Raw genomic sequence first — 14,370 nt, 5'->3', positions numbered from 1 at the left:
TTGTTTATTTTTCCTTTGGTTGCCCGTGCTTTTGGGGTCGTATTCATGAAGTCTGTGCCCAGTCCTATTTCCTGAAGTGTTTCTCCTATGTTTTCTTTAAGAAGTTTTATTGTGTCAGGGTGTATATTTAAATCCTTAATCCATTTTAAGTTGATTTTAGTATACGGTGAGAGGTATGGGTCTAGTTTCATTCTCCTGCATATGGATATACAGTTATCCCAGAACCATTTGCTGAAGAGGCATTCTCTTCCGCAGTGTATAGGCTTGGTGCCTTTGCCAAAGATCAGATGGCAGTAAGTGTGTGGGTTGATTTCTGGATTCTCTATTCTATTCCATTGGTCAGTGTGTCTGTATTTATGCCAGTACCATACTGTTTTGGTAATTATAGCTTTGTAGTATAGTTTAAAATCAGGTAGTGTTAGGCCTCCAGCTTTATTTTTTTGCTCAGCATTGCTTTGTCTATGCATTTTCTTTTATTATTCCATATAAATGTCTGGATAGTTCTTTCCATTTCTGAGAGAAATGTCATTGGAATTTTGATGGGGATTGCATTGAATTTGTATATCACTTTGGGTAGTATGGACATTTTCACTATCTTGATTCTTCCAATCCAAGAGCATGGGATATCTTTCCATCTTCTTGTATCCTCTCTAATTTCTCTCAGCAGTGGTTTGTAGTTCTCATTATAGAGATTTTTCACCTCCTTGGTTAACTCAATTCCTAAGTATTTTATTTTTTTGGTGGCTAATGTAAATGGGCAGGCTTTCTTGATTTCTCCTTCTGCATGTTCACTATTGGAGAATAGAAATGACTGATTTTTGTGTGTTGATTTTGTATCCTGCTACTGTGCTGAAATCATTTATCAACTCCAAGAGTTTTTTTGTAGAGGTTTCAGGCTGTTCGATATATAGGATCATGTCATCTGCAAACAGGGACAGTTTGACTTCATCTTTTCCAATCTGGATGCCCTTTATTTCCTTCTCTTCTCTGATTGCTCTGGCTAGTACTTCCAACACTATGTTGAATAGGAGTGGTGAGAGTGGGCATCCTTGTCTAGTTCCTGTTCTTAAAGGAAAAGCTTTCAGCTTTTCCCCATTCAGGATGATATTGGCAGTGGGTTTATCATATATGGCTTAAATTATGTTCAGATACTTTCCCTCTATACCTAACTTATAGAGGCTCTTTGTCAAGAATGAGTGCTGAATTTTATCAAATGCTTTTTCAGCATCTACAGAGATGATCATGTGGTCCTTGTGTTTGATTTTATTAATATGGTGTATCACATTTATTGATTTGCATATGTTGAACCAACCTTACATTACTGGGATGAATCCCACTTGATCGTGGTGAATAATTTTATGTTTGTGTTGCTGTATTCTGTTTGCTAGTATTTTAGTGAGGATTTTTGCATCTCTATTCATCAAGGAAATCGGCCTGTAGTTTTCTTTTTTGGTTATATCTTTACCTGGTTTTGGTATCACGATGATGTTTACTTCATAGAATGAGTTTGGGAGATTTGCGTCCGTTTCAATCTTTTGGATAGTTTGTAAAGATTCGGTGTCAATTCTTCTTTGAATGTTTGGTGAAATTCTGCTGTGAATCCATCTGGTCCTGGGCTTTTCTTTGTTGGGAGCCTTCTGATAACAGCTTCAATCTCCTTTATTGTTATAGGTCTGTTCAGATTTTCTACGTCTTCATCATTCAGTTTTGGGAGCTGTGAGTCCCCAGAAATTTATCCATTTCCTCCAGATTTTCAAATTTTTGGCATATAGTAGTTTATAGTATTCTCGAGTGATTCCTTGTATTTCAGATGAATCAGTTGTAATATCGCCTTTTTCATTTCTAATTTTTGTTATTTGAATCTTCTCTCTTCTTTTTTTTGTTAGCCATGTTAATGGTTTGTCAATTTTATTTATCTTTTCAAAAGACAAACTTTTTGATTCATTGATCTTTCGTATCATTTTTTGGGTTTCAATTGCATTAAGTTCTGCTCTGATCTTAATGATTTCTTTCCATCTGCTAACTTTGGGTTTGGATTGTTCTTGTTTTTTTAGTTCTTTAAGGTGAAGTGTTAGGTTGTTCACTTGCCATCTTTCCATTCTTCTGAAGTAAGCATTTAATGCAATAAATTTCCCCCTTAGTACTGCTTTTGCAGTATCCCACAGATTTTGGTATGATGTATCATTGTTTTCATTAGTTTCAATAAATTCTTTCATTTCCTGTTTGATTCCTTTTGGGCCCATATGTCATTATGTAGAATGCTGTTTAGTTTCCATGTGTTTGTACAGTTTCCAGAATTTCATTTGTTATTGATTTCTAATTTTAATCCATTGTGGTCTGAAAAAATACATGGGATAATTCCAATTTTTTAAATTTGTTGAGACTTGATTTGTGACCGAACCTGTGATCTATCCTGGAGAATGATCAATGTGCTGATGAGAAGAATGAGTATTCTGAGGTTGTTGGATGGAATGTTCTGTAGATATCTGCCAATTCCAATTGGTCTAGAGTGTTATTTAGATCTTGTGTTTCTCTGCTGATTCTTTGCCCAGATGATCTGTCCCATATTGACAGTGAGTTGTTCAGGTCCCCTGCTTTTATGGTACTATTGTCTATTTCCTTATTTTGGTCTAATACAGTTTGCTTTATAAATCTGGCTGCTCCAACATTGGGTGCATACATATTTATGATTGTTATGTCTTCTTGATGGATGAATCCTTTTATCATTATGTAGTGGCCCTCATTATCTCTTTTTATGGTTTTTAGTTTAAAGTCTATTTCATCAGATACAAGAATAGCTACTCCAGCTCGTTTTTCATTTCTGTTTGCCTGGTAAATCTTTTTCCATCCTTTCACTCTTAGTCTATGTGAGTCTTTATGGGTGAGGTGGGTCTCTTGTAGGCAGCATATAGTTGGGTCCTCCTTTTTAATCCAGTCAGCCAGTCTGTGTCTTTTGATTGGGGAATTTAAGCCTTTTACATTAAGAGTTGTTAATGAAAAGTGTTGATTTATTCCTAGCATTTTATTGATTGTTTGGTTGTCTTAGGTGTCTTTTGTTCCTTGCTTTCTGATTTACTGTTTATTTTCTGTGTTTGTTGGTTCCTTAGCTTGTAGATAGTGTTTTTGTTTGTTTGTTTTCTCTTCATGAATGCCATTTTTATTATACTAGTTGGTTTTGATTTTTCTTGGGTTTTTATGGCAGTGGTAGTTATTTTTCAGGAACCAAACCCAGTACTCCCTTGAGGATTACTTGTAAGAGTGGTCATGTGGTTGTGAACTCCCGCAGTTTTTGTTTGTCTGAGAAATATACTATTCACCCTTCATTTCAGAAGGATAGCCTTGCAGGGTAGAGTATTCTTGGCTGGCAATCTCTGTCTTTTAGTATTTTGAATATATCATCCCATTCCTTTCTGGCTTTTAGGGTTTGTGATAAAAAGTCTGATGTTAGCCTGATTGGGGCTCCCTTATAGGTGATTTGACGCTTCTCTCTTGCAGCTTTTAAGGTTCTCTCTTTGTCTTTGAGCTTTGCCAATTTGACTATAACATGTCTTGGAGAAGACCTTTTTGGGTTGAATACATTTGGATATTGTTGAGCTTCCTGGATCTGAAGATCTGTGATTTTTCCTATACCTGGGTAGTTTTCTGCCACTATTTTGTTGAATATGTTTTCAATGGAATCTCCGTTTTCCTCCCCTTCTGGAATACCCATGACTCGGATATTTGAGCGCTTAAGGTTGTCTGATATCTCTCTCAGATTTTTTTCAATGTCTTTGATTCTTTTTTCTTTTTCTTTTGTCTGCTTGTGTGATTTCAAACAGCCCATCTTCAAGTTCAGAGGTTCTCTCTTCAACTTCCTCAAGCCTGCTGGTTAAACTCTCCATTGTGTTTTTTATTTCGCTGAATAACTTCTTCAGTTCAGCAAGTTCTGGTACATTTTTTTTCAGGACATTGATTTCCTTGTACATTTCCTCTTTCAGGTCCTGTATACTTTTCCTCATTTCATCATGATGTCTAACTGAGTTTTCTTGTATCTCATTCAGTTTCCTTAGAATTATCACTCGAAATTCCTTGTCAGTCATTTCAAGGGCTTCTTGTTCTATAGGATCTAGAGTTTGAGATTTATTAACTTTTGGTGGTGTACTTTCTTGATGTTTTGTATTTCTGGTATCTTTTTTTGATATTTATTCATTGTGGCAGGGCATTTCACAGTCCACAGGTTTGACACTATTGACTAAGATGTTGCTGTGGTTGTCAATTTGGTATGGCTACCTCTGTGACTGCTCAGTTGACCTCTAGTGCCTTGTGTGTGTGGCTGCCTTGGGTTGGGCCTCTCTGGGGAGCCACCTCTCTGGTCAGCTTGGATTCTGCTGGGCTGCTGGATCAGGGGGCGGTTCTACAGTGTGTGTGGTCTCTGCTGAGCTTCTATCTCCCTTGCAAGACTTCTTCCTGTTCTGTGTGCTCTGGCCCGGGCTGCTGGGATGCACTGAGGCACCTCAGAGTGTGTGGTCTCTGCAGAGCTTCCCCTTCCCCTACAGGATGTCTCCCTGCTCTGTGTACGCTAGGCCAGGCTTGGGATGGAGCTGGGTGGTGGCTGTGAAGCCTACCTGCTGCTGGATCATGCGGCGGCAACCCCCCCCACACGGTGTGTGGATTCTACAGAGCTTCTTTCTCCCTTTCTGGCCATCTCTGTGCTCCATACGCATTGGGCCAGGCTGCTGGATTGCGCGGCAGCAGTGTGGTCCCTGTAGAGTTCCCGCCTCCCCTGCCGGACACCTCCCTTCTCTGAGCACACTAGGTGGGGCTGGGGATGGAACCAGGTGCCTGCGGTGAAGCCTACCTGCTGGATCATGCTGTGGCAGCCCCACAGGGTGTGTGGTTTCTGCCTAGTCTCCGCCTCCTTTGCCGGATGTCTCCCCACTCTGTGCGCACTGGGCTGGGCTGCTGGATCATGCAGTGGCAGCCCCACAAGGTGTGTAGTTCCTGCCGAGCCTCCGCCTCCCTTTCTGGATGTCTCCCCACTCTGTGCGCATGGGACTGGGCTGGGAATGGAGCCGTGGTGGCAGTGAAGCCTATCTGCCGGATCGTGCGACGGCGGCCCCGCAGGGCATGTGGTCTCCGCAGAGCTTCTGCCTCTTCCGCTGGACGTCTCCCTGTTCCATATGCACTTGTTGTTATGTTTTTATAGTTTAAATCAGTTGATTTGTGGGATAGAGTGACACTAGGGACCGTCTATTCTGCCATCTTGACCGGAAGCCCCAGTTTTTGGTCTCTTTCAATACTTTTAAAGTTTTACAGTTTGGTTGTTGATGCAATTGGAATTCATTTTTTCCCATTGCTTGTCTGGGCTTCAGCATCCTCTTCTGTGAAATCTGTGGTTTGGATTAGTTAATCTTTAAGATTCTGTCAAGCTTTAACTATCTACCATTTACATGTCACTTTTTATGTACTAGGAGTTGTTCTGAGAACTTTACAGCTATTACTTTACTTAACTAATTTATCATTATTTTACTTTTTTTGGGGGGGGGGCCAGTAAGGGGATCGCAACCTTTGGCACGGTGTGGTCTGCACCATGCTCAGCCAGTGCGTGCACCGGCCATCCCTGTATAGGACCCGAACCCACGGCCTTGGTTCTACCAGCACTGCACTCTCCTGAGTGAGCCACAGGGCCAGCCCAATTTATCATTATTTTATAGGCACAGCAAGGTTGAACAACTGGGGTAATGTTAAATAGCTACTAAGTGACGGAGATGGGTTTGAAGCCAGGAGATCTGGCTCCAAGATTTGCTCTGAACTTTAAGCCTGATCATGTTCTTCCTGTACGCACTATTACTGTACAATGCAGCCATCATCATAGTTTTTATTCTTTTTTAGTTCTCAAGGGTTTAGTATATACTCAGGACATAGATGACTGTTAATACAACTTTGTCGAATTTAATTGAAAATAAATCTCAGCTATTTTTGATGTTTATATTCCTTTATGAGTAATATTCAGCTGCTGAATCCAGTACCAGATATGTTCAGTTCAGAAGTAAATATTGGGGTCTTGCACCTGGAGACTATATACCTGAAGTCCCAAAGCCAGCAGGTAATGAATGTTTCCTTATATCTCGGTTCATTTTACAGGACGACCAGGAGTTAGATGTGTCTGCCTGGCTAACTTTTCCATAAATTTTCTCTCTATCACTCTTTCTTTAGCACCTAGGTTATGTGTTCTATGTGGAAAACAGTTGTTACATTTATGAAACGCCCCAGGTGCTGGGAAGAATAGCAATGCCTGTCTAGAGGAGTGGACTTAGGGTTCCCTCTAATCATCTCTAATTTTCCACCTTAAACCGCAAAATGAGCAGTACCTCAGCACCAGAGATCTGTCTCCTTCTCTTACATTACATCACCCCTCCCCAGGCAAGTGCATCACGACCTTCCCTTTCTCTCTGATGATGTCTGCACTAGAGAATGGCATAAAATAAAGTTGGGAGGGTATGAGAAAGGTAATCAACAAAAATAATGACATCTTTCATTTACCAAGTGCTTTCTCTGTGCCCTGCTTTGTGCTAAGAGTTCACATTCATGATCTTATTTAATCCTGCAACTCCCTGAGTGAGGATAATTATTCCCATTTTACAGCGATAACACTGAGGCCAAGGAAATATCACTAGCCCAAAGCTAATTGGCTACACGTACTCAGTAGTGAAGCTGGGATTTCTACATATTCGGGGTTATCTGACTTTAGAACTTTTTCCTTTTCAGAATAATGCTGCTTGATGGTCAACTCTTTGTAGAACCTGTACATGCCTCAAGCTGTAAAGAACAACAAAGCAGAAAAATGCTGCATGTATTTCAGTCAGTGGTAGGTATAATTGGGAGTGAGAGGCTATTTCTTGGTTGCCTCCTCTTACCAGCTCTTTAAAGGTCTGCTGTGGAAAGAACATGGGATTTGGAATAGAGAGAGACATGGGACAAAGCATTTCAACCTTCTGAGCCTCCATTTCCCCATCATAGAAAAGGGATAATGATACGTCGCTCATGGTGTCTTTGTGGGGATCAAAAATGGAGTCAGATACAGAAACTAATAGGTTAGGAAGGAAGCAGGATGGTAGAATGGTTAAGCATGGCTAATTCAGAACTAGACAGCCTGGGTTTGAGTTCCAAATCTGCTGTCTACTCGCTGAGCAATGACACTGGGCAATTACTTAAGCTGTTTCTATCTCAGTCTCCTATTCTGTAAATTGGGGGTAATTATGTCACCAGCTTCACAGGGTTATCAGGAGTAGAAAGCAGTGCCAGGCAGAGAGTAACTACTACAAAAGTGTTTGCCATTATTACAGTCTGTGCTAAAAAATGGTGGCTGCTCTTCATTCTCTGTTTAGGGAGCTTCCAGAACACAGTAGGGCTGACCCGCCTGTTGGTCCTTATCATACTCACTGTGTGAGGGGCATCCCTTCTGGTCTCAGCAGTTGATCCCACCTCTCCAGAGTTGGCTTCAACCCCTTCTTGTTCTAAGGCTCCTCCCCTCCTGTTGTCTAAAATTCTGCACAGCTAACCCTACCTGCTCAGTTTGGATGTGAGCTTTAACCCCCCAATCCTCAGCTCTTGCACGGGCATTAACTGTTTCATGTGTTTGAGGAATGTCTTTCAGACTTACAGCTCATTAGAATGAGTGACTTGCAATAAACCAACTTTGCTTCTAATGGAACCAGATTTCAACAACTTTTTTTTTTTTTTTAAGAGCCTTACAAAGAAAGCTATTACAGATTTGGAGAGATTGATTTTATTTAAAACCAAATATGTATGAAAGCAGGCAGAATGGTACCGACATAAATTACTTTGATATATTGAGTGCAAAGGCAAATGCAATTTCTTTCTCCTTTTTAGCTTTCTGTGTTCAGCAGACGGACGGTTATTTATCTTTTTATCCATTTCAATCTGACGTAGGTTGCTTTTAACTCTCGGGAAGAAGGGACAGATGGAATTACAGGAAGAGGACAGAAAAGAAAACAGGGTAGAAAGAAAGAAAGAAAGAAGAAAGAAAGACCAGTTCTCCAATCTCTGAATCCTCAATTGACACTACCAGGCCTCTCCCCTACCTCCCAACCCAGACTGGCCACTGCATATGCAAATGGAAGAACATCTCAAATGGAAATCAATAAACCGTTTACTAGGTAGTTGTCTTAAGCTCAATTTTATATATCAAATTATAATTATATATAATATCAAAATGTTTTCATTGAGAAACAGATGAAAGATGTATTCCCTTATAGTCTAATTTTCATTTATCTTTTCCAGGTTCTGTGGATCCTCTTTTGAGTGCTTCTAATTTCACAGAATAGACACTACAAAGTTCTCTTTTTTTTTAACGTCAAAATTCTCGTTACCTCTGTCAAAGTTTTGAGAAAGTTATTAACCTTTGCTTATATAGATATGGAACATATTCCTTAAGGTTCTGCCTCAAGCACTATGTTGCTGAAGAGTCTTTGTCCTTGCCCATATTTGCCTGCAAATTTGTCTGCAAATTTTTGACTCTCTGGCTTGATTCCCTGAAAATAAGAATTTGAAATTCTGGCTTAAAGAAAGCTAAGAAGATTTTATGTTCCAGGACTTCTCAGAGCTTTTACTATGCTACTGTGCTTTGTAAACTTTATAAATACCTAAAAGAATGATATGATGCCCTAGTTTCCAAACTTTTAATGAGGAACGGTTTCTGCAGAGCATCTCACAGCAGTGACATTTAGTGAAGATACTTGGGGAGATGCTCGTCTCCTTTACAAGTGTTTACAGCTGAACCTTAGCTCTCCCATCTGGCTCTCCTCTCTGTCCTGTGTCCCATTCTAAGCTACAGACACAAAATTTCTTGTCGTACTTGAATGTATTCTGCTTTGCTCCTGCTCATGATTTCCTGCACAGACATTTTTCTTCTTCAAAGGCCATTTCTTCTCTCGCTCCTCCTAGTTAATTCTGACATCTTCGAGGACTCAGTTTTGTAGGCCCCTCTTTAGTGAAACCTTCCTCAAGCAGAGTTATGATGGCTTCCAGGGATGTTGCTAGAAACTTCAGAGCCATACGAACACAGGCACAATGTGTGACAGTCTAGATGAGCATTAAGTATGATCACAGTAGAAGAGCATTACTGGGATTTTAAAATTTTGGTGGAATAGTATACATAAAAAAACCCATAAACAAACAAACAACTTCTGTCAGTGAGAATACTTTCTGAATTTGGAAAACATTTTTGAAAGCCACTGAAGAAAGAGACATTTAGGAAGAGCAATAGGTGGCCAGTGAGTTGTCTACAAAGGAAATTAAGTTTCTTCATTATGGGAGTTTGCTTGGCTGGATGAATTTTGCAGATCTGGGGTGACTGCTGAATTGCAAAGGCAGAAGGGGCTGGGTACTGCCTCCAAAAGTTTCCAAATCAACCTTCCCCAGTGACCAGTTGTTCCTCGGAATGAAAGGTAAATATTACCGATATATAACAATATCAAATTATTTGCCTATTAGGTTCACCTTCAGGGAGTGTGGTACACCGACCTCTCCAGAACCTCCCATTTGCTGAAGCCAGCCAAAAGCCAACTGGCAAAGAAGTCTGCGTAATGCAGTCCACAGACATCAACCTCTTAGGACACGGAACAGCACACATAAAAGGGCAGAGAAAGTATGAGGGAAGCGTGGATAGAACGGTGGAGAAGGATCAACTTGCCTTCCCTAGAGATTGTATCAAGTTACATTCCTACAGCAAAATACAAATATGTTCATTAATCCATTTCCTCTTCAACATAGTATGTTTTCAAACTATTGAAGCTTTGCTTATCCAGTAGCTAAAAAAATGGCATGTCACTATACTTTTAATTGCTTTTCTCTTTCTACGTGTGAAATTAATCACCTACTTTTGAATGAGCTATTTATATTTTTGTTCTTTGAACATCAGTAATTTCACCTCCTTTGCTTATATTTTCCATTAGACGGCTTTTTTTTCTTATTAGTTTACAGTGCTCTTTATATATTAAGGAAATTGACATTTTTTTTTCTGGTCTTAATTTTACTAATTTTTCATCTATTTTTGCATTACGTTTTTTTCCCTGCACAGACTTATTTTTGTGTTCTCAAATTTATCAAACTTCCAGAGTCTGAATTTTATGTCATATGTATGCCTTCTGCACAATGTGATTATATGTATATATACACACGTATATAAATATATATGCAAATATATATGCATGCTTTAAAAAAAATGTCTCTGAGCCATCTGAGTCTATTTTGGTGTAAGGTTTAAAATATTCTGTTGCTAAATCACTACCACTTTTCCTAACACAATTTATTGAATAAGCATTCTTTCTCTACTGATTTGTAATTTCCTTTTTTTCAGATGCCAAATTTTGACAAATATTTTGGTTTAATTCTGGACTCTCTACTCCATCTCTTGTCCTACCTACCTGTTCACACACCAGTACTACTCTGCTTTAATAGTGCACTTTATTATGAGGGAGGGTTGGTCCTATCTGACCCATAATTTATATTTATTTATGTATTTTCATTATTATTAAGCATGAACTTGAGTGCTGTACTTCAAATTAATTGTGAAAGCAGGTAGGGTATTTTTTTTGCTTCTTAATAAAAATCACACACAAAAAGACGAGGTAAGGAAATATTCAAGTATTTTTCTGTTTACTGATTTTTTTTTAGTATTTGGGAGAAATATTTCATATTTTTTACATATTTTAAACATATTTTTTCAGTTTTTTTATATTCTTGATTTTAGCAATTACCACCTGGTGTAACTGAGGAAAGAAATGAGATTTTGGCAACAATTAATACTTTTGTAACGATTGTTGGTCTGTGCATTTCCTCAAGGATCAGAGAGTGATCTATGTGTACAGAAATTCAGGGCCTCAGTACTCTGATCCTAGAATATGATATGTTTCTCCATCTTAACAACATTATACAGGATTACATAAATTTTTTTGTTGTGTGTTTTTTAGATGCAATAGTGCATGTTGATTCATTCTTTAGACTCAGACAGATCTGAGTTTCAAATGCCAGTTTTGTGCTTAATAGTTGAGTAATCCTAGGAGAGGTTTTTTTTACTTTCCCTGTGTCCTTTTTCATAAAATAGAGATAATAATATACAAGTAAAAAGATTATTAGGCATTACAAAATTAGGTTCAAGTCTTAGACTTATCCTTGAGTTGTTTGTGGTCTTAGGCAAGTCCCTTAAACTCTCTCAATTTCTTTCCTCATCAATAAAATTGGAGGTAATTATTTAGAATAATAAATCCTCTCATAAGTTGGCTTTAAATGATTAATGTTTGCAGGTATTCTTTCTAATATACCATACAAAATATAATTAATGAAAATGCTAGTACAGTTGATTAGTGATTAAAAAGGGAATGAGGCAGGAAATGAGGTGGGGGAAGTATTTGGCTTTACATCCACTAAGGGAGGCGATGTTTTTGGACAGCACATCAATGCTTGCTCCCTTACTCCCAGCCACCTAACCTTGCAGACCAATTTTGATGTCTTGCACAAGCAATATCCTGTTTAATTTGACCCAGTCACACCTTCAGTCTTGTCAAACTACATAGTGCAACAAAACCAACTTCAAGAAAAGTTAGCTGAGGCCTTTGAATTGATTGAAAGTGCTTGTCAGTGGTGTTGTCCATCACTTTATACAATAGGTTCTCATTAGAATTTCGTTGTCTGCCTTGGAGTGGTTGAAAACATTCATATGATGGATTGATCAATTTCCAAGTTAATGCATTTACGTGTGACAATGACTCACTCAGCGCCTCTCTGGCTATCTGAATGGGTTTAAAGGAATTAAGTAGGACCGTGGAGGAACCAAACTTTCAATTAAGAAAGGGAAGTTGCAAAGTGTTCTTTTCTAACCTCCAGAATGAGCCAGGGCTGATAATTTCCTTTTTACCCCCATGACATATACTAGATTGAAAAATAAAAAGTTAAACCTATAAAAATATAACATCATTTACATCTTCCAAATTGTAATGCTATTGGATGCATCATTAAGGATAAATGAGTTGCAATAAAAATACATTAATTAGTATAAAATGGCAGAAGAGCAAGATTTCCAGTTCATTTTGGCTTTCCTCAGAAGGATAGAAAGCAATATATTTATATATTTACATATAATTAGGAATAGCTAAATCATTTATCTGTAAAGAATGCAAAAGGAGGATATAAACAGAGAACCAACGAAAGTGATCATTTCCCTAAACCACAACTGCATCTCAATCATGGGCAATCTTTCTCCTGATTATTATACTCATAAAACGCCTGTAAAAATGACTTCATGCAGCTCCATATTTATTGTCTGTCAATGTCCCATGGATCAAATTGGTTGAGTTTACAAGGCAAGAGATGATTTTTTTCCCCCATTTTAACTGTGATCCTTTTCTATGTCCTCTGGACTCTGAACACCTGTCTGCTCTTTAGACACATTTTTCAGCCTGAGGTACAACGACAAGTCTGTAATTAAAGCTTGGACAGTGGTGGCGGGCTCGCTGAAGCCTAAACCTCAACTAGTACTGCTGTCACATCCATCGTATAGTTCTGAGTCCAATTACCAGCTGTGCTTGAGCTGGGAAGAGCAGTTCACACTGAAAAGTGATGTTTTGGGGGTATTTTCCTGTGCAACTGTCATGGGCCACCAAGGGCTTAGTAGGCCAGAGTCTGCCACTGATGCAAATGAAAACTCTTTGGCTCAGCACAGTGTGTCTACAGAATGCCACAGGTATTGAAAATAGAAAACTATTGCTAAGTCAAAATTCTCCATTTCTGAGCTTTACCCCCTTTGGAGAATATGAAGGGTTTCCTTCCGTTCTCTTTATGGCAGGACATGGAAATTTGGTTAAGCAACAATGAGGTTCTGGAGGAAGGAGAACTTGGGGGTGGGGAATGGAGCCTTGCTAGGAGAGTCCTTCTTCAGGGTGAAACTTCATCAGTAATCACATGTGCCCTTCCGTAAAGGATGTGAAGGCTGCCTATCTCCCATTTTCCTGCTATTAAACTGTTCATCTCCTCCCTCATCCATCCAGTGCTGAGACTAAGACAGGAGGCCAAGCTGCAGCGAGCCAGGGAGCTTCAGGACACTAACGGCATAGAAATCCACCAAAGTTTGTGCCAAAGGCCTGTCACCACAGACTCAGAAGTGCTTGCCTCTCAGACACCATCGTCTCCAGTGTAATATTCTGGTTTCTTAAAACAGAAGCAAGTATTTTAGTTTGTGAGATGTCAGGATGCAGGAGAGACAGAAGAGATGATGCAGTTTGATGTGGTTGGAGAGAAATCCATGGGGAAGATGAGGTCCAAAGGCACCTGCGCCAGAAATGGCTAGAGGTGAAACTATGCCAAAGTAGACGATCGAACACTTTCTCCTTTGTCTTCATACTGCGTGGATTTTCACCGTGGTGCTTTACAGAACTGGTTGCACTTACAAAATGTAAGCTCCCTTTACTTCACTATAAGACCTTGAACAGGGAGAATATTTGTTATTTTTCATTCTATCCCATATGACCAATACAGTGCTTGGCTCAACAGTAGACCATAAAATTGTAGCCAACTGATTACTAAGGGCGTGAATAGAAGAATCAAATAGACGTGGGTTTGAGTCCTGATTTACCTGCTGGAACCTTGCTCAAGTTACTTAATTGTCTGAGCACCATAATATTGAGAATGACAATTAATAATAATAATTATTACTAACATTTATTGAGTGTCAACTATGTGCCAGGCATTACTAAGCTTTTTACATTTATTATCTCATTGTAGGTGCAATTTTATCTCCCTAATTCAGTTGATAAGTAGTTATGCATGCATAGTGTAACTAATTTAAATAGCAATATCTGACTCGTGAGTTCTAAAATATTTACTTACAGATAAACAAAGTGGCTATGTTGTTGTTTGTTTGTTTTCCATTTTAGTGTGAGTAGGAAAGCTAGTGCTGAAGCTAGATAAGCAGAACCTAAAGTATTTCATGCATTAGTTACCTCTCACAGTGTAACTACCCCAAAACTTAGTGGCTTAAAACAGCAATAAACATTTCTTATCTCACATAGCTCCATGCATCTAGGAGCAGTTTAGCTGCGTATTTCTGGCCCAGGATCACTTATGAAACTGTAGTCAAAATTTTAGCTAAGACTGCAGTCATTTGAAGGCTTGCCTCAGACTAGAGGATACACTTCTGAGGTGGCTCATTTGTGTGTTTGACAATTTACTGCTGGCTGTTGGCATAAGGCTCCAGTTCCTTGTCATGTGCAGCTCTCCAAGGGCTGCTGGAGTGTCCTCATAACATGGCAGCTGGCATCAGATTGAGTGATCCAAAAGAAGGCAAAGAAAAATCCACTTTGACTTTAATGACCA

The sequence above is a fragment of the Cynocephalus volans genome, chromosome 15, assembly GCF_027409185.1.
Source record: "Cynocephalus volans isolate mCynVol1 chromosome 15, mCynVol1.pri, whole genome shotgun sequence".
NCBI lineage: Eukaryota > Metazoa > Chordata > Mammalia > Dermoptera > Cynocephalidae > Cynocephalus > Cynocephalus volans.
Note: the sequence above shows the minus strand (reverse complement) of the source record.